The sequence below is a fragment of the Crinia signifera genome, chromosome 3, assembly GCF_055691185.1.
Source record: "Crinia signifera chromosome 3, ASM5569118v1, whole genome shotgun sequence".
Lineage (NCBI taxonomy): Eukaryota > Metazoa > Chordata > Amphibia > Anura > Myobatrachidae > Crinia > Crinia signifera.
In genome coordinates this window covers 35,506,723-35,530,618 of record NC_139219.1, presented here as the reverse complement: position 1 = coordinate 35,530,618, position 23,896 = coordinate 35,506,723, and positions in this window count along the sequence as shown.

Genomic DNA, 23,896 nt, shown 5'->3' with positions numbered 1-23,896 from the left:
TGTTTGCGGTTCAGCGCTGGTTGTGGCGGTTGGTGTGGGGGTGGAGCAGAGGGCCGGTGAAGGCAGCTGTGATGCCACCTCCAGCGATGCCGAAGATTCCTCCTCGGCAAAAAGCGATGGCTGTAACAAAACAAGATGACAATGATGTATCACTATCGATTTTTAAGACTTCCATATATTTTTATATCTACGCAGAAGAACGCAGCCCACACACCACCATGTTGCTGCCATGGATGAAAGTGAGCTAGTTGAAGAGGCGTTATGACTGGCATCTCTGGAAACTAATTATTTAGATACCAGACATACCAAATACTAATTTAAATACCAGAAATGCATCTATGCGTGCTAAATTAACCAGGGATGAATACATGCAGTATTTTATTGGTGTTGGCGCTGTGGATTGGCAGAATGATATTATTTCGTTAATTTTAGACAACAAAAAAATATTACAATAATCCGCGCCAGAAAGACTACAACAGTGTAGATACCAGGGATTACCAATGCCAACCAAAAGTTCCAAATACAAAAAATGTGGTAAATGCACTTGCGATGTCTGAATATTGATCACTGTGTTCTCAGGCGGATAACAGTATACCTCCACCACTGAGAAGAACCAGAATTAGGGCCACAGAGAAGGTCAAATTGACGATGTATAACCAAAAGGGGGGTATCGCCCCCTGCAACTGACCTCTCTGTTGTGCCCAACAGAGAGGTCAGTTGCAGGGGGCGATACCCCCCCTTTTCATTTTACATGTTCACAATTTTTATACTGTACTTGCTGTTATATTTATCTGGTTTAAAAAAAAAAAATTTAAAATAAAATACGTCTACTTACTGTGCCGCAAATGGTGTCATCAGAAAGCTCTTGGTTGCATGCGGAGGTGGAGGGGGCAGGCTGGTTCCTTGTAGTGTTGCTGACCGAATCCCTGGGCAGCTCCTGGTCCACCGTGAAGGCCAGCAGGTCGTAGTACCACAGCCTGGGCACATAGACTTGGTCTGCCCCTGCCCCAGACCGCTTTGAGGACTCCACCTTATTTAGTTCCTTTTTAAATACGGTCCTCATATTAGCGATCCGAGTCCGGACCCACTCTACATTTGCTGTGGGGTAGTAGGTCTGGCTCACCCTCACCAGCTCCTCCAGAGCAGATAGCCTCTTCTGCCGATTCGAATGGTCTTTGGATTTGGTATTCCAGAGACAATTCTGATCCCTGTAGGCCTCAATGAAGTCCTTCATAAATTCGACATTTTTTTCTGCCATGGTTGAATTTCTGTTCCAAAAAATAAAATAAAAAGGCATATTATTTTCTTGATACACAAAGCACACCATAAACCATTTAATGTACAGGTGTTCAGTCTGTGGGCCACTAGATATACTGTAGCTATAGTACAGGAGTTGAAACTCTGTGGGACATAGGATACATGGTCACTACAAGCCCCAGCATACCCATGGCCCACAGATTGAAGTCCCTGTCATAGAAAACTACACATTTTGTTTTAATACTCACCGAAAGAAATGTCGATAAATAGTCCGGAAAATTCGCAGCGCAGCTCCGATCACTCGAACAGCAACGACGGAATATTCTTTCGTGCTGAACGTGGCTTGAAACACAGTGATTGGATGAGCGCAGGAATCTCCGCCCCACTCACGTGCTTCGCGTCACACAGACACGGGACATCGAGGAGCCATGTCGGAGGGTCTGGCGCCACCGCATATGGGGGAGGCCAGTAAAGCACCTTTGTTTTCCAATTCAGCACTGATAACAACAGATAAAGAAATCGCTGAGAGACAGGACAACAAGGAGAAAAAAGTGACGCGCGCATCCGCCATGTCATCTGCAGAGGTGGAACTGATGGTCAAAATGCTGGATAGAAGGGACTACGATTGTTCGAGAAAAACATACCCCAAGACAAATTATAGAAAAGAAATTATTATGCAGCGTGTATGCAAGGAGATAAAGGAGAAGTTTGGGAAAAGAAGGTCCAAATACCAGCTACAAAAACGGTGGTCGGACCTGAAGCACAAGGAGCAGGCCAAGCTCAAGAAAATTCGTGGAATTATTAAAAGAAGTGAGTCCAATGCCCTAGGTGGCTTTATTAATATACTGTCTTGATCCATTACATTTTGTGTGTTTTGCTGACATGTTGCTTGTTTTTACTCAGAGGAAATCCAATCCAGGAGAAGACATGAGGAAGGCAGAGACAGGGCCTCCAACCTAAAAATAAAGAAGGAGAGTACAACAGGTAAGGTTTTGTACCAGCACACCAACAGAACAACACATGTTTTATACACACAACAAGGGGTAGTAATATGTCACTTTACCTTGTCACTATAGATGATATCCAGGCTGCGCAGCCGATGGAAGGGACCACAGAGGGCCACCAAGTGATTGCGATCACCAGCAGTGTAGATGGTGAGTGTATACTGCAAATCATCTTTATGGGATAGTGACGTATCATTTGTGGAAAGGTAAACATTTCTTTATCTGTACTTATTATAGATATCATCGAGATTTCAGATGTCAGTGCAGAGGGGGAGAAGAACACACCATCACCTGACACGTCCAGCGACGAAAGCACAATGCAAGAAAACATGACACAAGTCCATAAATGTCTACAAGAACTAAGCGGGAAAGTCCATACCGTAGCCCAAAAAATTACGAAAATCCAAAAAGGCGTAGCAGTAGTACACTCTTTATATGAAAAAATGTATAACGGTTTGCATTATAAAGTCAAAAAATAGTTTGTGTACTTTATTTTACTTTTTTCTCCTTCTTGTTTATTTGGAGGCCAGCAGCATGCACCTTAAAATGGTGCATGTCATGGCAAGCAGTCCCACGGCAGCAATGCATCACATGTGAGCAGGCCGGGATGTTCCCATGTGATGCGTTGCTGCCATGGGACCGCTTTCCACTACATACACCACCATGTTCAAATGTGTTTTTATGTTTTTTGGGTGGGTGGGCTTTCCTGCTACACCTTCACACGTGGCACTTATGTCATGGCAAGCAGTCCCACGGCAGCAATGCATCACATGTGAGCAGGCCGGGATGTTCCCATGTGATGCGTTGCTGCCGTGGGACCGCTTTCCACTACATACACCACCATGTTCAAATGTGTTTTTATGTTTTTTGGGTGGGTGGGCTTTCCTGCTAAACCTTCACACGTGGCACTTATGTCATGGCAAGCAGTCCCACGGCAGCAATGCATCACATGTGAGCAGGCCGGGATGTTCCCATGTGATGCGTTGCTGCCGTGGGACCGCTTTCCACTACATACACCACCATGTTCAAATGTGTTTTTATGTTTTTTGGGTGGGTGGGCTTTCCTGCTACACCTTCACACGTGGCACTTATGTCATGGCAAGCAGTCCCACGGCAGCAATGCATCACATGTGAGCAGGCCGGGATGTTCCCATGTGATGCGTTGCTGCCGTGGGACCGCTTTCCACTACATACACCACCATGTTCAAATGTGTTTTTATGTTTTTTGGGTGGGTGGGCTTTCCTGCTACACCTTCACACGTGGCACTTATGTCATGGCAAGCAGTCCCACGGCAGCAATGCATCACATGTGAGCAGGCCGGGATGTTCCCATGTGATGCGTTGCTGCCGTGGGACCGCTTTCCACTACATACACCACCATGTTCAAATGTGTTTTTATGTTTTTTGGGTGGGTGGGCGTTCCTGCTACACCTTCACGCAAGCACCTGTATGTGATACTCTGTTCAGGTCCGACCACCCAAATAAACAAAAGTGTTCACAGTATTTTTTGTCAGTATTTCTTAATAAATGTTAAGTGTTTATGCAGAACAATGAACATCACATATCTATCTATCTATCTATCTATCTATCTATCTATCTATCTATCTATCTTCTATAACTATATCTGTCAGGAATGCACACACAACGATTATTTATTTCAAAAGGAATGCACACACAACGAATATTCTTTAACAGCATGGCGCGGAAAGTACGGGGGAGAAGACTTCCTGTTGTTTACATGCTGCGCTGATGGAGGGATGACGCAGCTAGTCAACACCCACATGGGCGTGCTGCTTTTGGGAGGAATGATCGCAGGAACGGGCTGCATATCGATCGAACGTGCGTACACATGTCACTTTTCTTTCGATATGGAGCCGTCCTGTCGGAAGAATATTAAGCAGCAAAGAACCTGCGACCGACAGACCGTGGACGGCCAAGAGCGTTTTTGGCCGTTTATCGATCGCAACGAAGGGATCGGGACAGCGTACACATATATACAATCGAACGGCCGTTCGTCCGCATATCGGAAGAACGGCCCGACGATTGTACATATGTGTACCCAGCTTTATTGCATTTTCCGTTTCCTTACATATGGTCTGGTCCTCTGTTCTCTGTGCTTTCTGTGCTCGATGGTTGGTGTCTGAATGATCCCACTGTCGCTGCCGCCAAATGTGAAGATACGAGTTCTTCAATCACTCAGACACCGAGCAGATGAAACCAAAATATGGTTTATTTTTATCACAGCACACACAGGTAGACAAACACAGGAACAAGAGGCAAATGTAGCATATAAACGTTATCGGGTAGCAGTCCAAAAATGTCAGTCCTTGTAGCAGCCGTTCCAAAGCACAAAACTATCACTCCTCCACACAGCAGTGATAGCAGATAAGTCCACACGATACCTAGACAGAGCATAACCTCTTAGTCCAGGACAGTCCATCAAAATCTCCCTCCTGGCTTGTGTGCCAGTCATTTTAAAAACTTCCAATTTCCCACGGGGCTTAAACTGCCAGTGGGCCGGTACTTGGTTCGGATTGGTGGACCCAAGAGTCAGACACATCCCCCCAGGTAATATCCAGCTGCCCATCTGCCCATCTGCTGCTGCCTCCTGCTGGGTCTGGTTCCAGAAAGTCTGGAAGTGGCCAGAGATATGCAGAGCAGTGTCAACACAAGATAATACCCAGCTGATTACGTTGTGTGGTGGTCACCCCCTGTGGACAACCTTCCTGTTGATAGCAGGGGAATTGGATCACCCCCTGTGGTGCCCGGTTCCACTAAGTCTGGTATTGACACAAAGGAGCTGAAGATAGAGACACAATCATAGTCTCATTACATTATGTCCTGATTACCCCCTGTGGACACAACATATGGGTGAATCCCTGCAATGTTCTTTCCTGGCTATTTCCTGTCAGACCATATTTGGGCAAGAGCGATCTGATCTGGAAATACACGCAGCTATGGGGAATATAGACATATATGGAGAACAAGAGGGTACCGACGGACTAAAAAGTACATTAATTACTACACCTAATAAAATATAATAATTACAGATTTACAGTGAGTCTGATAACCTCACATGCTGGGATGTGTAGTTCAACCAACAGCTGGAGTGTCAAGGTTAGCCATCACTGGCCTAAGTGAAGCCAGATGCAGTTTGTGCGGCTACTCTGGCTTCACTGTGACTGGCAGTGACCTCCTATTGGAAGTCTGACCTGCCAGTCACCCATGGCAGTCCCATTGAGAGGTGTTCTCTCCCTCCGGGAGGCCTCTCTATGCGCAGCTGCGGGACAACTCCAAAAACAGACCGTGGAAAATGGACAATACTGCACATGCGCCGTACCCGGGATCCTGAAATATGCCTCTGGGACCCTGAATATGCATGTGCTGGCCCCGTGTCAGGGACTGGCGGCTGGGAACGGGATCTGCGGGGACCACGAGCACAGCGGCAGCAGAGGGGGCCTGCATCATGGCAGCCCACCTCCTCCGCAGAGGCAAGAGCCGCCGCTGCTTGTATCTTCTTTGTCTGCAGAATTTGTGACAATCTTTTTTTGACCTTGGCTACTTCCTCACCTACATTTCCTACTTGGCACATCCATACCATTTCTGTGTACCAGACTCTGGGGTAGATGTACTCTATGTAGCAGTGATAAAGGAGGAAAAGTGATAAAGTGCCGGGTACTTTATCACCGGCCAATCAGTTCCTGACTGTTAAGTTATAGGCTGTGTTTAAAAAGGGACAGTTAGAAGCTGATTGGCCGGTGATACTGTACCAGGCACTTTATCACTTCTCCTCCCTTATCACTTATTCATACTGTACATCTAACCCTCAGTCTTGATGACTATTCTACATTAATGACCATCCTATCACACTCTGAGCAGGTGGGCAGGGAACCCTGACCACCAGTGGCGGCTAACGAGGTGGGGCTGCAGCACAGTACAAATTACAAATAGGGGATCCACGCCAATGAAAAATGTGAGTCATGCTAGCATGGATCAAAATGCTAAATTCTACAATATAGAAATAAAACAACAGACAATACAAACAAAAATATATTAGCATTTGTCATCAATGTCAAAGCAATGACGGTACTTGAGGCTCTTTATAAACTTTTCTCTTTGTTATGAATTCTTTGCCAACACATTTTTGAAGGGTGTCAAAAAATACATTGACATCTGCTAGTAAAACTAATGTTAAAGTCACTTGCAGCGAAACAGATGAGCCGGGCTGCTGGGATGTCCAGGCGGTGGACAGGCCAAAGCCAGGGGTCATTTATTTCTGGCTGCCACTGTCTCTGCTTGATGCGGCAAGCTGTGAGCAATCCTCGTGACTGCCCCCAAGATGTTCTGTTCATGTTAGGTTATGTTGGATTCAGACGACACCCAGGGCCGGATTAAAGTGTGCGGGGGCACTGGACATCAAACTTGTGGGGTCCCCTATCAATAAAAGTTATACACTGGCGGTTATAAAAATAATGTATAATTTATCAATTGGTTTTGTTGTGATTGTGTTCAGTTCCTTAAGAGAGAAGATATAGCATATATTTTTTAAACGTATTATATAAATTATATATATATATATATATATATATATATATATATATATATATACATGCCTACAAGTGAATAGAGCTCATGACAGACAGCTCACAGCTTGGCCTCTACACTCCAGTGGCCCATGGGAGTATCTGCGGCAGCCACGCATGCCGCCTTCTTGACCATTGGCCATGTTTGCCCTTGCTGCTGCAGTAGTGACTGACTTGTGAGTGACTTTGACAGTGTTAGCGGCCAAGACAATCTGCCGTTAGTATGTGGGGGCCCCTTATGAGTGGTGGCTCTGGGACGGCCGGCCCTATCGCCCCTGCCTTAATCCGGCCCTTTTGATACCTTTGGAAAACATATTTCCAATCAGTGCCGGCATCTACTTTGTTTCTATGCTTAAAATAAAGAACATTTCACAATGGGGTATATTCACTTAAGTTTTATGAAAGTGGAGCTGTTGATAAACTAGAGAGATAAAAATACCAGCCAAATCAGCCTCTAACTGTCATTTTTCAAGTATGATCTGTAAGGTGATAGTTAGGGGCTGTTTCTCTTTATTTTATCACTCTCCAGAGCTATGTACATCATACCTATCAACCATCCTGATTACAGTGGGACAGTTCCGTTATTTGGACACTGTCTCACTATCCCAACCACGGGCCGCAGTGTCTGCAGCAGAGGCGGAACTACCATTGGTGCAGCAGGTGCATTGCACCGGGGCCCCTGAGAACTAAGGGGCCCACTACTGCCTAGACCAGCAGCTTGTACCTCTGTCACCCACTGTTGTAGGGCTCAAATTGTACTTTTGCACCTGTGCCCACCACTCACAAGTTCCGCCACTGGTCTGCAGAGCAAACGGTGATCACCGAATAGTTGCCGATGGTACCGAATAGGGAGCACGGGGCGCGCCCCAGAAATTATGAGAACGGGGTGAGGTCCCACCCTTTCCACTTAAAGCTTCGCACATGTCGCCAATGCCCTGTCCCCTTTTTCAGGCATAGGTGTGCCTTTGGGCGTGGGAGTGCCTTAGACGCCGAAGGTCCTAGCTCCAGTTGGGAGGTATAGTACGTCTTCTCCATAAGGTGGAGAAGTTTCACACACCAACCAATCAGCTTCTAACTAGCAAGTGTCTAGAACAGACTTTGAAATGACTGATAACTGGGAAACTTCTCCAGTTGATTTATCTCAGAATGGACACATCTCCCAATTACTGTCAATTCGGTACTTGTGTATTATCACGGCGCCCACCTTTTCCATCGTAGGGCATTGTACAACCCAAAAATCGCATTGCATCGCATGCGATGTCATCGCATCGATGCGATGCGACGCGATTGGACACGATTTTTAATTGTACATGCACCCAGATGCCTGATTCCTATGTTAAATGCCCCCCCCAGACCCGATTTTTAATTGTATACCCACCCTGATGGGTAATGACTACGCCCGAAGCGTGGCGAGCGCAGCGAGGGGCGGAGGTACGCGTCCTCTGACCTTTTCATACCCCCACTATCCACGTCGGCGTGGAGTTGATTTTATATATTGTGGCGAGCACAGCGAGCCACCAAGCCCGAAGCGTGGTGAGCGCAGCGACCCCCACGAGGGGACGCGGATGACTTCACATATATTCCGCGGCCACTCACCACGCTTCGGGCTTGGTGGCTCACTGCGCTCGCCACACTATATAAAATCAACTCCACGCCGACGTGGATAGTGGGGGTATGAAAAGGTCAGAGGACACGTACCGCCGCCCCTCACGGGCTCGCTGCGCTCGCCACGCTTCAGGTTGACGTTGATAGTGGGGTTGCATTAACAATGGGGGGGCATTTAACATAGTCATTACCCATCAGGGTGCGTATACAATTAAAAATCGGGTCTCGGGCGACATTTAACATGGGAATAAGCCCAAATCGGACATGATCGCGTTGCATCGCATCGCATCTGTGGTATATATGGGTATTGCAAGGAAAAAAGGAGGTGCATAGATATTCCTAGGTGCATACAGTATGTGTACCTGGCTGTTCACAAAAATAAGGACTGTGCAGAGGATCTAGAGAAGCCTTGGGGGAAATCAATGAGTTGCAGTGATTTACTTTGGCCTAATTCTATTGATCCCACAGGACTATTCAATTAGTCCTTAATGTAGCCTACAAGCTGCAGCTGACAGGGGGTTCAGGTTTTAGCAGACTTCAAAAGAAAACCCCAATAAATGACCTGTTTTCGAGTGTCATACATTAACGCATAAGTCTGCCAGAAACTTTCACAGATTCTATGTGTTAATAATGCCAGAAAACGGTTACTTTACTGGCCAGGAAAAAATGGGACTAATTGAATAGACCCAGACTTTGAGGTACTGTATAACCCTTTTTCCACACCTGTTATATTAATGGGTCTAATTTAATTCTCCCCATAAATCGTGATTCTGATTTACTAATAAATTTGCCATAGAACGGGTGCAAAATTTTTTTGCATGCAAGGTAAATATTAGCTGATTTTGCATGAAGCCCACAAATAATGGTCAGCTTAATTTTACACTACAATTTAAATTTGAGTTTGGACTCGACCCTCCCAAATGTAATCTCTCTGTACTGTTATATCTGCCCAGTGCCCAGGAGTGTTTTAGGAAAGTAGGAGGTTTATGTGCAGCCACCTCTGTCTGGGCCCCCTCCAATCTGCTGGCAGCCGCACAGCGCTATAGAGGCTGAAAGGGTTCAGACTATGCTAGTGCGCAGTCCCCGTGCATCGGGGACAGTGACTAATTCGGACAGGCTCAGCCCCTTTGTGGGGAGTTTGAGATTCATGTGATCGAGTAGAATCCTTGATATGATGCCCAGGTTTGGCACTGTGGATCTCAACTTATTCCATAGTTGCCTATCCTCCTGCATTCTGCAGGAGACTCCCTGAAATAGCAGCAATCTCCCTCTCTCCCTCATTAGTCTAGCAATCTCCCTCATGTCACCTAGCCCACATTACACTGTTACATTTTTGGGGAGAAAAGGAATGAGGGATAGATACATTTACATTGAATCATCTGCACCATTTCCCAGCACTGTACCAAGTATAGTAGCTCTTACTAACTGCTTTGGGGCTCATCTACATTTGTATATTAGTAATTTTAAAAGATTCCTCTCAGATGTAGCGGTACACACCCCACGCTTCTAGGTGCCATATTCACAATCTCTTTTCATAATCTATCCATTTATGGTACTAGACACGCCCCTTGGTTGGAGCATGACACACCCCCTCAATAGGGCACTGTGCAAAATTCTATTACCAACTATAATCTCCCTGAAACTGGTTTTCAAAAGTAGGCAAGTATGACTTATTCTGGTGTGCACAGAAGACTCGTCTGAGGCCATATTGGTTAAAGACTTTATAAAGGTGCACACTCCAATTATTAACAATATCTTACAAAACTATTTCTACATATCTTTCATAGGCTTAATGTTTCATTTTGCATAGTTATAATATTATTGTATAATAAGATATAATTATCTAATGTAAGATGGAAACTTACATACTGTATGTGTTTATATTCTCAGGTTACATTTGCGGTTTACTTGCTGTCAATTGCTTCATATTCTGACTTCACGGCTATGGGATCTGCAAGAAATAATAAAGACAAGAACAAAATGAAGTACAGAATGCCATGTGTAAGGTTCCAAAGAGGACTGAAATGATGGTATAAATCATGATAATCCTTGGGAAAGAGAGATACAAGTCTGCAAACCATGACAAAACATTGAGGAACTTTCACCTCCTGTCACATGTTTATAGTCTCACAATGGGTCTGATTCAGAGCCACAAGCAGGAAATAAGGAGCCGATTCAAATCTTTTTGTACAGGCATGACCCAAATTTATCAGGAAAGCATCCATATGAAAAGAAAGTCCATGCTTACTTCTCATACCCAACAGAGGAAACATTATTTGATGGTGAGAGACCATGGATTGATTTTTTCCTCTGTAAGCGCACACATCCGCGTGCATCGAAGAGTGGGGATAGGGCGTTGGGTGGGCATGCATTCGGCAGGGTGGCGTTTACCTGCTCGCGTATGCAGCAAATATATGCAGCCTAGTGAGCAGGTCTGAATTACCCCTAAATGCAGGTATTTACCCCGATGACAAATTGTAAGCACCTATGCCCCTAATAATACAGTTCCTACCATAGCAACTATCATTATTAGTGCACCCTTACACTAGGCTGCCATTGGCTATAGGGGATGATGGGAGAATACCGGAGCCAGCATCGCGACTAGCGGTCAGAAGATCAGCACCGGAATGACAACATTGATGAGGATACAGATGAAGGAAGGCCAACTTTGTGTGGTGGGTTGTGAATGGGGGTTTGGGTTTAGGCACTAGCGGGGGTTTAGGGTTAGTGTGCAGGGTTTGGGAAGTTATGGATAGGCTGCAGTGAGGGAGGGTTAGGTGCTTAGCAGAGGTGGTTAGGGTTAGGCTGTGGGACAAGAAGGTTAGGATTAAGCATCAGGTTAGTGTTAGGCTGTGGGACAGGAAGGTTAGGTGTAAGCAGCAGGTTAGGGTTAGGCGATACTGCGGTGGGCGATTCCCCCCCCCCCCCCCGGAGCGCAGGTGGTGCTGCTCAGAAATCTCCTTGGCGGGGAGCGGGCGGCGCGGGGGGAGTAGCTTAGTTTCATGCCACGGGCGGGATGGGAGCGTGCGGCGCGAGCAGCGTTTTTTTATAACACGGGCGGGATAGGAGAGGGGAGCGGGCGGCGCGGGGGGAGCAGCATTATTTCATGCCACGGGCGGGATGGGAGCGGGGAGCGGGGGGGAGGAAGGATGAAGAATCACAGACTTACCTGCTCCCTGCTCCCTGCTTTCGGGTACCTCGGCGGCTCACTACCGCCCTCCAGCGGCCGGCGCCCTAGGCAAATGCCTAGTTCTGCCTAGTGGTGGCGCCGGCCCTGAGGTTAGGTTTAAGCAGCAGGTTAGTGTTAGGCTGTGGGACAGGAAGGTTAGGTTTAAGCAGCAGGTTAGTGTTAGGCTGTGGGACAAGAAGGTTAGGTTTATGCAGCAGGTTAGGGTTAGGCTGTGGGATAGGATGGTTATGTTTAAGCAGCAGGTTAGGGTTAGGCTGTGGGACAGGAAGGCTAGGGTTAAGCAGCAGGTTAGGGTTAGGCTGTGGGACAGGAAGGTTATGTTTAAGCAGCAGGTTAGGGTTAGGCTGTGGGACAGGAAGGTTAGGTGTAAGCAGCAGGTTAGGGTTAGGCTGTGGGACAGGATGGTTATGTTTAAGCAGCAGGTTAGGGTTAGGCTGTGGGACAGGAAGGCTAGGGTTAAGCAGCAGGTTAGGGTTAGGCTGTGGGACAGGACGGTTATGTTTAAGCAGCAGGTTAGTGTTAGGCTGTGGGACAGGAAGGTTAGGTTTAAGCAGCAGGTTAGGGTTAGGCTGTGGGACAGGACGGTTATGTTTAAGCAGCAGGTTAGGGTTAGGCACTGTTGACCTTTTGTCAATATCAAACTAATTTATGTTGACTATTTGGTATCGATCGATTGACTGTCGCCCTAAACACTGTAGATCTTTTAGACCGCACCCTACAACTGATTCATTTATACCCAATATGGCATCCGTATGATAGGTCAATAGTCAAAAAGTCAACCAAAAAGTCACCATGCATTAGGCTGAGTTAGACAAAAGGTCATCATGCACTAAGTGGACATTGTCAAAAGGTCGACACCAGCAAAAGATCAAGTTGGCAACGGTTTACACAAGAAAAGGACGACATGAGTTTTTCACAATATCTTTTCATTTTTTTGTACTTAACGATCGACACTGACGGATTGAGAACGCGAAGCGAGCCATGCGAAGCTTTGTGCTACCCTAATTGGGGATCCCTGTTGACAGGTGTCGACAATGACAACAAAAAAAGTGTAAAAAGAACCTTGAAAAAATCAACCTTTTCACACCTCCACCATTTTCCCATTGACTTTTATCAAAAACGCCTTTTCCATGAAGACCATATGTCAAAGTCGACCTTGTGCCTGTCAACCTATTGGCTGTTGATGCTTTGATCCATCCGTAAACAAAGTCATTCAACATTCTATGCCGATAGAGATGAATTAACGTGTTCAGCAACAAATAGGAAGAAATTCTTGGATCCACAACAAAATAATTTTTTGTTTTTCCCGTTCAACAACCAAAAATTTTATTTTGTGTTTTTTGTTTTTGTTTTCCAGATTGAGATATTTTTCAATATCTTTTGTTCCATTCTCTTTTTTGATTCACTCGGAGTTCCAACTCTGAAAAGGTCACTGTTACTTATTATTAATGTGATACATGTAAATGACAAGGAGGTTATATGCGTCAATGGAAAGAAGCACAGACATAAAACATTTTTGACATTTTAGCTGTGGGATTTTCTATGGGCAGCTGGCTGAGCAAACAAAATGTAAATGGTTGTCTATTTTTACTATTTCTGAGCAAGCCTCTCGGTCCCAGCCCAAGCCCTATCACACAATGAAAGAGAGGGATCATTCATACTTGTTCTCAGCTAATGCACTCATGTTGCTTGTTATAGACGTAGCATTGCTGGCTGGGTAAGGATGACAGCCCGTCAAGGCTTTAACCCTCGGGGCTTGCTCACACCTCGCCACTTTTAATGCATATTTTTACATGTTTATAAAAATACATTAAAAATAGAACACATTAGACCCAATGGCCATAATTCCCATCATTACATTTTAAAAGTTAACCCAGTGGTTCCCAAACTGCAGGGATGACACAGAGTCTGATTGGTTGCTATGGGCAACATTACTTTTTTTTTAAAGCTTTACAAAATGTACCCCTCAGTTTTAATAATAGGTGTTACATAATAAGTAGCAGCACAGTACTGAACGTGTTACACGGGTGAGAAATTGTAATTAGGGTGTTAAAAAGTGTAACATTAGGGAAAGCAGTTTAGATGCGAGCACGGGGGGCCGGTGCCCCGGATTTGCGCCTAGTTAGGGACACACCTGATGTGGTCACCTGGCCGTGGTAGGGGTCATTGTGTCCACCCAATATAGGTCGACATGCATTGTGTCAACCACTGAAGGTCAACATGGCGGCATCCGAACTCATCATAGACAGTCAAAAGGTCGACAGGATCAAAAGGTCGACAGTCAAAAGGTTGACAGGGTTTAAAGGTCGACACACAATAGGTCCAAAGGGTCTAAAGGTCGACATGGAAAAGGCCGACATGCAATAGATCGACATGTTCAAAAGGACAACATGGTCAAAAGGACAACACGGAAAAGGTTGACGTGCTTTTTTAACCAAATTTTCAGCTGACATGTGCCGACAGGCGGTATTTCATGCCCTAACATCCACTAGGGCGTGGCGGGAGAATAAAATAGTCCAAGCCCGAAGCATGGCGAGGGGACGCGGTAAACTTAGTGTCCATGTTGACCTATGTCGACATATACACCCTAAAACATTAAAAACTCATGTCAACCTTTTCGATGTTGACCTTTTAACCGTGTCAACCTTTTACCTGTCAACCTTTTGACCATGTCAACCTTTTTTCAAAATTGAATTTTTATTAACTTTTCAAATGTATATAGGGAGGGGGGGGGTACAGAAATAAAAGAGGGGGGGGGGATCAGGGAAGAGGACACAATCACAAGGTTACAGTACTGTGTTGCTAGGCGAAAAGGAGATACATAAAAAATAAAATGTTACATAACGACGTGTAGTAGTAAGCTTATACTAACATTCACATACATACATATGCCTGGTATTTGAAAAAGAGGTAATTATGATGGAGTTTGCTAACATCTTGAAGGCTCACATGATGAGCACATGCTCGTTTCAGGGGAGCTACCTCAGGACTGATTGACTAATTGGTTAATTGGACTATCTCAGTGGATGGAGGGATCTATATGCACTCCAGGGGTACCATCTAAGGGCATGGTTGGGCGGGCCGCCAGAGAAGAGTAGGCCCGCAGTTTCATATTCATAATGAGAATGTACTGCATGTTCAACCTCTGGCAAGGTAGGGACTTTGGTGAAACGCCAGTGGTGAGCAATCAGTAGCCTAGTCGATACCAGTATTTGGCCCATTACGTACTTATCACCTGGGGGTAGAGCACCATAGTAAATATGCAGTAAGGCAAGCTTAGGTTGAGGGATAACACGGTAGCCTAGGACCTCAGATATAAGGGTGAACACTGCTGACCAAAGGGGGTCAAGGGCAGGACAGGACCAGAATGTATGATACAATGTACCCACACCGCCGCAGTTCCGCCAGCATAAATTGGGGTGGGTTGGCCAAATAGAGTGAAGCCTGGCAGGGGTAAGATACATACGATGTAACAACTTATAGAAGTGCTCCACGTGCGATATGCATCTGGATACCTGAAAGCATGTATGAAATACCCCCTGCCATTCTTCGTCTGTTATCGAGCAGGAAAGGTCATTGGCCCACCTCACCAAGGCTTTCAATTTTTGGGGAGAGTGAAGGTCTACAATGGTGTTATACCATTTGCTGACACCGCCTTTACTGTCCGCCCTATCTAGTAAGTCACGAAGGTACCTTGGGGTTGCAACAATTTTATGGGGGGGTTGTGTTACGCTAAATAGCCAGTGGCGGATTTGTAAGAATTTATAGAAGTCCCTGTGTGGTAAGGAGAAGCGGGATTGGAGTTGGTTAAATGGCAAAAGGCAGCCATCTTCGGTAGCTTCATTAAGGGATGCTAAACCGCCCGCTACCTAGACGTCTAGATTCAAGTCCGGGATCAGGGACGCTAGACCCTTCATTGACAGGTTGAGTGATGGGAGGGGGGTTTTGCCTATTTTTGAAGCTAGTTCCAGCCATGCCCTGCGTGCCGAGTGGACCACCACCGATTGAGTTATAAACTGATGACCCTCTGGTTCTGGAAGCCAGAGGACGTCAGCTAAGGGGAGAGGGTACACTAGACCCGTTTCCAATCGGACCCATGGTTTGGGGTCGTTTTCTACAAACCAAGCACTAAGGGGTGAGAGGATGCATGCCAATTGGTATAGGCGCAAGTCTGGAAATGCCAGGCCTCCCTTGGATTTTGGGAGCGACATTGTAGAGCGAGCCAACCTTGGCTTTTTCCCCCTCCAAACATATTTTATAAGGATCGTATTAAATTTAGAAATCAAGGCTTTGGGGAGGAGAATAGGGATCGTGCGGAATAAATATAGTATTTTTGGAAGGACCATCATTTTCAATGAGGCAATGCGACCTGCCCATGATATATGATGCATCGTCCAGTCAGTAAGCATTAGGGAGATTTTACGTAAAAGGGGGAGGTAATTAGTGGATATCAGGTCTGAGGTTTTCGGAGTGAGCTGAATTCCGAGGTACTTAAGGCTTCTATCTTGCCAAGAGTAGTCATACAAGGATTTCAAGGTTCGTAGGAGGTTTGCGGGAAATTGTATCGGCAAAGCCTCAGTTTTAGAGGTATTTAATTTATAGTATGAGACCACCGAGTATTCTGCTAAAGTCGTGTGTAGATGTTTTAGTGAGACGTCCGGGTTTACTAGTGTAAGTAAGACATCGTCAGCGAAGAGACTAATTTTATGTTCCACATTGAAAATGGTGGGGCCTTGGATCATTGTATTAGATCGGATAGCTTCCGCGAGCGGCTCTATCGCCAAAGCGAAAACCAGGGGGGATAACGGGCACCCTTGGCGGGTACCGTTCGTAATCTGAAATGGGGTGGAAAGTATGCCGTTCACAAATACTCTAGCGGTGGGGTTGGAATATAAGGCTGAAATTGAGGAAAGGGCCCGCCCTTCTATACCGAATTTCCCCAAGACTGCAGTAAGATAGCCACAGTGCAGCCTATCAAAGGCCTTCTCTGCGTCCAGGGAGAGCAGCAAAAGTGGTCCCGAGGACCCAGAAAAGGCATCTAACACATTGACCAGTCTCCTGGTGTTGTCTGGGGACTGACGGCCCTGGACAAATCCAACCTGGTCCCGTGAGACCAGTGAGGGGAGTAGGGGGTTAAGCCTATTAGCTATCATTTTGGCGTAGATCTTGACATCTGTGTTCAAGAGGGCTATCGGCCTGTAGTTAGAAACCAGAGCTGGGTTCTTCCCCTGTTTAGGGAATGCAGCAATTCTAGCTTCCAACATTTCTGCAGGGAATGAGCCAGCCACAGAGGCCTCGTTGAAGACAGAGAGTAGGATAGGGGACAAGACCTCTTGGAAGCAAATGTAAAATTTGTTAATAAAACCATCTGGGCCCAGGGACTTGTTTAGTGGTAGGGATTTAATGGCCTGCTGAATTTCTTTCTCTGACCAAGGGAGAGCCAGCTTGTGGATGTCCGACCGTTCTAGGCGTGGAAGGGATAGCTTCCCTAGAAAGGAGTCTATATCCGCAGTTGTAGGTTGAGGGGTAGTGGCGTCATCTTTTAGGTTGTATAGAGAGGAGTAATAATTGGCAAAGGCTGAGGCTATCTCCGCTGGGTCGGATACCTTTACCCCTTTAGAGTTGGCCACCAATTTCACTCGATCCCTCGCTGTCTTTGCCCTCAATTTTCTTGCTAAAAGTCTACCCGCCCTGTCACCCTGGATATAGTACTTCTGTTTTAAACGGAATAAGTTTCTATGAACTTCCGTCAGGGCGAGGGTATTCCATTCCTCTCTGACTTTGAGGAGTTCACGATATATTGTTTTATTTGTGGGGGAAGATTTAAGCTTTTTTTCCAGGTCTGAAAGCCTACTTTCTACTTCCTTTTGGCGGGCTTCTCTTTGTTTGCGCAACTGACATGTCAACCTTTTTCATGTCGATCTTCCACCTGTCGACCTTTAGACCCTGTCGACCTTTTGACATTGTCGACCATTAGTGGTCGACCATATGACTGTCTATCATGAGTCTGTCTATGATTTATACCATATCCGACATGGCTAGGGTCGACAGGATTGGAAGGTCGTCACAGATATTAGGTCGACAATGGGAAGGTTGACAGTGAAAAGGTCGACATTAGTTTTCCCTTTTTTGTCCCAACTGTCGACATATTCAACATGGAAACTGTCTAAGTTGTGCTCGCCATGCGTCGGGCACATTATTTTATTCTCCCACCACGCCAGTGGCGGGACTTGTGGGTTGTGGGCCCAGGTGCAAAAATATCATCTTGACCCCCTCCTCCACCCCAACCCAGGCTCACAATAACTCATTGCTGGTTTTATGCAGCAGTGGGCGTTTTTGTTGTCAGGGGCCCCGGTGCATGAATGGTAGTTCCACCTCTGCACCACACTGTTGTGGATGGTAGGACATGAAATACCGCCTGTCGGCACATGTCGGCTTGACAAAAATGTGAAAAACTCATGTTGACCTTCCCATTGTCGAACTAATGCCTGTGTCAAACCTTCGACCCTGTCGAGTTTAGCCGTGTCGACCTAATTCAGGTGTCCACATAAGTCATTGTCATTGTCCCAATGCATGTTGACTTAAATAGGGTCGACCTACTGTAATGACCGTATACCGTGGTAGGTGGGCTAATATTTTCTGTCCAAAAATAATACTAAGTGCCTCAAGTTTACTTTTACTCCATGCTGAATTGTCCATTATGATTGCCAGTGCGCCTGCATGTTCTCTTCTTCTCTGAGTGACTCCTGCCTTCCGCAATCACTTGTGCAGTTATCACGGAGGTTTTAAATATATAAACACTGCATAGAAAATAAAGTATGTGAAATAATATCTAAGACCAGAATGTCTTTCAGGTAACACTTGTGTTCATGTCATATATCCCCAAAACCATTAATATTGTCACTTTGCAATCTGCCAACGGCCTTTCAGTCCCTCGTCTCTCTAATAACCCTACAAGCACAAATCATTTACTTACGAAACGCTGCTTAATGTGTATCGCCTCCGGCCACTCTTGTTCCGCATCCAACATTGCGTTTTCTCTTTGTCCATTAGCACCTAATGTGCGAGATCCAATTAAAGCTTCTAGAAATAAGCCAACAATTAGTGGGTGAAGCAGACCAGGATACTTACTTTATGTTTTATAGTAACACAATGACTAAGGGTTTGTAGAAATAAATGGAAACAACATATAAAAAGATATTAAATAATTCAAAACGATATATACAGTATGCATTAGTGAGATACGTGAGGTCAGTGGCTGGGGAGGTAGTGGCTAGTACCAAAGACACACATATACTGTACTGTGTGAATGCTGACTATAAAGGATATAGAAATGATTAGAATAAACCCAAAGATGATAAGAATAATACAAAGATGATATAAATGATACATTTCATCTTTGTATTATTCTAATAATGAGAGAGAGAGAGAGAGAGAGAGAGAGAGAGAGAGAGAGAGAGAGAGAGAGAGAGAGAGAGAGAGAGAGAGAGAGAGAGAGAGGTCTGGTACCACTTTATCTGGAATAACTACCACTCTTTTGTACCATCCCAGATAGAATGTGAGTTCATACCAATTGTGACTTTACAGAATTGTGGACACATATGGACAGGCGTGTACCATGATCAGTGGCATTGAGAGGAGGGAGCGGGTTCTCTTTATCTGGGCCCGGGTCTTTTGGAGGGATCCAAGTCCTGCTCCTCCATTGCAAAGAGAGAGAGAACTAACTGCTGCTGCTGCAGCAGCCTCTCTCTCTCTCCATCTCAGCAGATGCTGCTCAGTGCTGAGGCCTGTGTGCTGAGGGGGAGGGAGAGGCAGCTGCAGCCTATCCTCCCTGTCTCTCTGCTGGAGTGATTACACCTGCATTCTGCCGGCTTACACTGTTTTTTTTTTTTTTTTTAGAAAGTTTTACCGCGCCTCCTCCCATTGGCCAAGCCCCCTAATTTTACCAGGCTCAGCTGACCTGTGGGCACTAACCATGATCACCCACTGTGATTGGCAGGAGGACAAATTTTGGTGTTGTTTCTGTAGAAGTGAACCAAGCACCCATGCTTTTGCTCAGTAGCAATTGACCCCCTAATAGAGTAAACATGTACATACCTTCCAACTTTGAAGCTTGACGAAGAGGAAGCCCCCATTTTGACCCCATTTATTCACCCCTCCTGCGGACACTGCCGGCCGCAGGAGAGACGTGGGAACATCCCCGAAAACCGGGACGTTCCCGTGGTTATTGGGACTGTTGGGAGGTATGCATGTATTATGCATATGCACAGTCTGGAGTATGACCTAAAGGGAGTAATAGCCCCTGTGGGCCTATCCGATCCCATAAAATTCAGTTCCCATAAAATTCAGTTCCCAACTGTAAAGCGCAACGGAATACGCTGCACTATATAAGAAACTGTAAATGATAATAATAATACAGTTGAAACAATATGTAAATAAAGTAGAGAGGCCCTTTGGCAGCGTCTGAATATAATGTTCCACAAAACTAAATAAAGGCCAAAAATACTCCCACTGACTCTGAAAGTAGTTTATTGAAAATAAAAACTCCCCCAAGCCCGCAATGAGCATTTTATTACACCGTTCAATCCAAAGGTAATATTGCTTAAGTAGTCCTATGGGATGTTCATCCAAAGCTAAATAAAAGAATAAACTGTAAGGCCTGACTGTTACTGCTCCTTACAGAGCACTTCCGCTAAATGACATAGATGTGAATGAATGTAGAGCAGTGTTATGTTATGCCTGAGATACAGCCATGTGCCAGCATCAATACCCAGGACAATGATATCGCCAATGCTGGGTACTACTCCAGTGACCCACTGTACAGGGTTGGTACTTGCCAAGAAACCCTTTTAGTTACCTCCCAAGGAAGTCGTTGGCCGGCCACCCACTTACGCAACTTACTGTGCCCCATCACCACAGGTCACTGCAGACACTGCCAGTCATACGTTTAAATCTTTTTCTTTTTTTTGTGTTACATTTTAGATTCCTGAAGACTCTACAGTATGTACCCTCCTCTCTTCTTTGTATTGTGTGCAGACCTGTCCTGTAATTGGATGATTATTATTACGTTTTATTTATAAGACTACACAAGCATGCTTCCCATCTGTCTCGCTTTCTGCGGTAATGGCCCCTTTTTTGGGGACTTCCCATGTTCTACCAGCAGTGTTATGTGGCGGGGGGGGGGGGGTGGTTGTGCAGTTGGGAGTCCTTCCTGCCACCCGCTGAGCAGCGGTGAATAGATGCTGTTTGCATGCGGCAAAATGGGGGCGTGGCCTTGCGTGCATGCAGCAAAATGGGGGCGTGGCCTTGTGGGAGTGATGTGATTTGAAGGCCACACCCCCTTGCTGCTAGGCCACACCCCCAAATTTCAGGCACCCGCAAAGGTCCCGCAAGAAGGTTGGTTTTGCAGCGCCATAAATGGCACACATTAGAACAATGCAGGGTACACAGAACTAAACATAACAGTAACAGAAAACCTAAAACAGAGCAATTGGAGTGTGAGAGAAGAGGCCTAGGAGAACAAGAGGGAATAGGGCCCTGCTCTAAGGAGTACAGTCTAGACGGAGATGTCATGCGATTGATCTCAAATGGCCTGATGCTGAGTTTTGTGCAATTCTGAATGTGGACTCATTGAAGATGGGATGTTGCCCATAGCAACCAAATGTACCCCTTAGTTTAGCTATTACATTAAGGAAACTCTCAGGAGACCAAACTCCACTGTTGTGTTAGATTTCCATACGTTTGCTCCCTTTTTGTATTCCTTTGTAGGTTCCCACGCTAGGCAGATCCTTCCCAGGGCAGGTACTCATTAATAAAGCCCACTGGCATTAGGTGTCTGAGCACAGAAGACAACAAGGGAACCTGTTTATTCACCTGGTGAACTTAAGAATTATCCTAGGGAAATACACAGAGATTAAAGTATGACTGAACACAACATATCAGCACTGCTCTGCGCCGTCATACCGTGTATCACTAAACATTTACAAACAAAGTCTGAATTCGCCGGGGTTAAACAGCGGCTTGTTTTTGGCGATCCTCACAGTTTAACCCACCCGCCGGCCGCATTGAATACAACACTAATGAATATGGCTTATTCTGGCATATAGGCCTAAACTACATATTATGCTCATATACAGTAGGGGTAGATTTATGAAGCAGTGATAAGGGAGGAGAAGTGATAAAGTGCTGGCCAATCAGCTTCTAACTGTTAAGTTACAGGCTGGGTTTAAATAGGAGCTGATTGGCCGGTGATAAATTACCATGCACTGTATCACTTCTCCTCCCTTATCTCTGCTTCATAAATCTACCCCATAATCCCATATGCCATATATTCCAGTTCTGGCAATGATAGCCTCTGTGTCCTGGGCACTACTCCAACTTTGACACCAAGCATTAAAATATATCTGGCAAATATGTGATAAAGCTTACTATCGAGAGATGAAGCAAAATCCAACGTAAATTAAAATAGTTGTGTTATAAATACTGAGGACATTTTGTTTATCTCTATATAGGTATTTATAGATATACTCTAGAATCCTTCAAAAACACTCAAGACCTGTTTAGCCTTTCCGTAATTCCTTTAAGTATTGTTTAGGAAAAGCTTTTATGTAATTTATTGTTCCTGTACTGCATTACATTTATTCTATCTGTTAAGCACCTTGAGTCCTATTCTATCTACAGCCAAGACACTTAATACTCCCTACACCATAATTGCCTATTTTCAGGGATCGGCTGGAAAAGCTCCAGAAAATTGGTTGGTGCTCAAGTTAGGCTCAAGGTAGGCAAGTCTCCCAGATCCAGCCTCACCCCCCATCCCCGATTCTCCCCACACCCCTCCTGCACATCTTGCCTGTCCTTTAAAGTGGATGGTCTAGGAAGGTTTATGACACGCAGCGGTACTTGTGGAGTATCACGGCTCCCATCGTATGCCATCGTATGCCATATGTAGTGGCATACGATGGCATACGATGCAATGCGATGCGATGTTTTACCGATTTTTGAGCATTTTAGCTCAAAAATCGTATGCGATCGCATCGGATGCCATACGATGGCATCCGATGCGATGCGATGGCACCCGATTTTGCACAGAAATGCATCAGAATGCATTGAAATGTGTATTAAAGTAGTGAAATGCCCCCAAATGCCATTTTTCATAGTGCACCACCCCCACTATCAACGTCAACCCGAAGCGTGGCGAGCGCAGCGAGCCCGCGAGGGGCGGCGGTACGCGTCCTTCGACCTTTTCATACCCCCACTATCCACGTCGGCGTGGAGTTGAGAATAGAATAGTGTGGCGAGCGCAGCGAGCCCCGCGAGGGGACGCGGATACCTGTGAAGCCCGCGAGGGGACGCATATAGCTGTGAAGGTATCCGCGTCCCCTCGCGGGGCTCGCTGCGCTCGCCACACTATTCTATTCTCAACTCCACGCCGTCGTGGATAGTGGGGGTATGAAAAGGTCGTAGGACGCGTACCGCCGCCCCTCGCGGGCTCGCTGTGCTCGCCACGCTTCGGGTTGACGTTGATAGTGGGGGTGGTGCACTATGAAAAATGGCATTTGGGGGCATTTCACAAGTTTAATACACATTTCAATGCATTCTGATGCATTTCAGTGCAAAATCGGGTGCGATCGCATCACATCGCATGCGATTTGATCACATGCGATGCAATGCGATTTTTAGCATACGTTCTGCATACGATGCAGGTCGTGGGAGCCGTGATACTCCACAAGTACCCACGTTTCATGCTGAATCATGTCATCATAGCTCCCTGCTACCCAATTCCTGGCATTGAATAGTATTGGCGGTGCCAAGAAGACATGATTCACATCCACGCCCCCTGTACCACCCACCAATGGTGAGGCCACGCCCCTTGTTGCACCAACCTTCCACATAATGCACCAGGAAAGTTGGTAACTATACCCTATGCATATATATATATATATATATATATATACTGTATCTACTCTTCTCTGCTAAGGAGGCTGAGACAGAGCAGGATTAAGGGCCTAATGGGTCTGGAGCTGGAAATGTTAGAGGGCCTGTGAAGTGAAGGAGGTGACCCCAATGCCATGTAGGTATATAGAAGTCTAATGCTGGGTACACACCAGGACGATAAGGGTCCGATCCCATCAATCTAGATCCAATTCCGACCGATTGCAGCTCCATCCGCCCCATTGTTAATCTGGCCCTGGGCTGAGATGTAACAAAAACTGTATTAAAAAATGTAAACACCTAAATAAACTTAAACAGGCTGTATG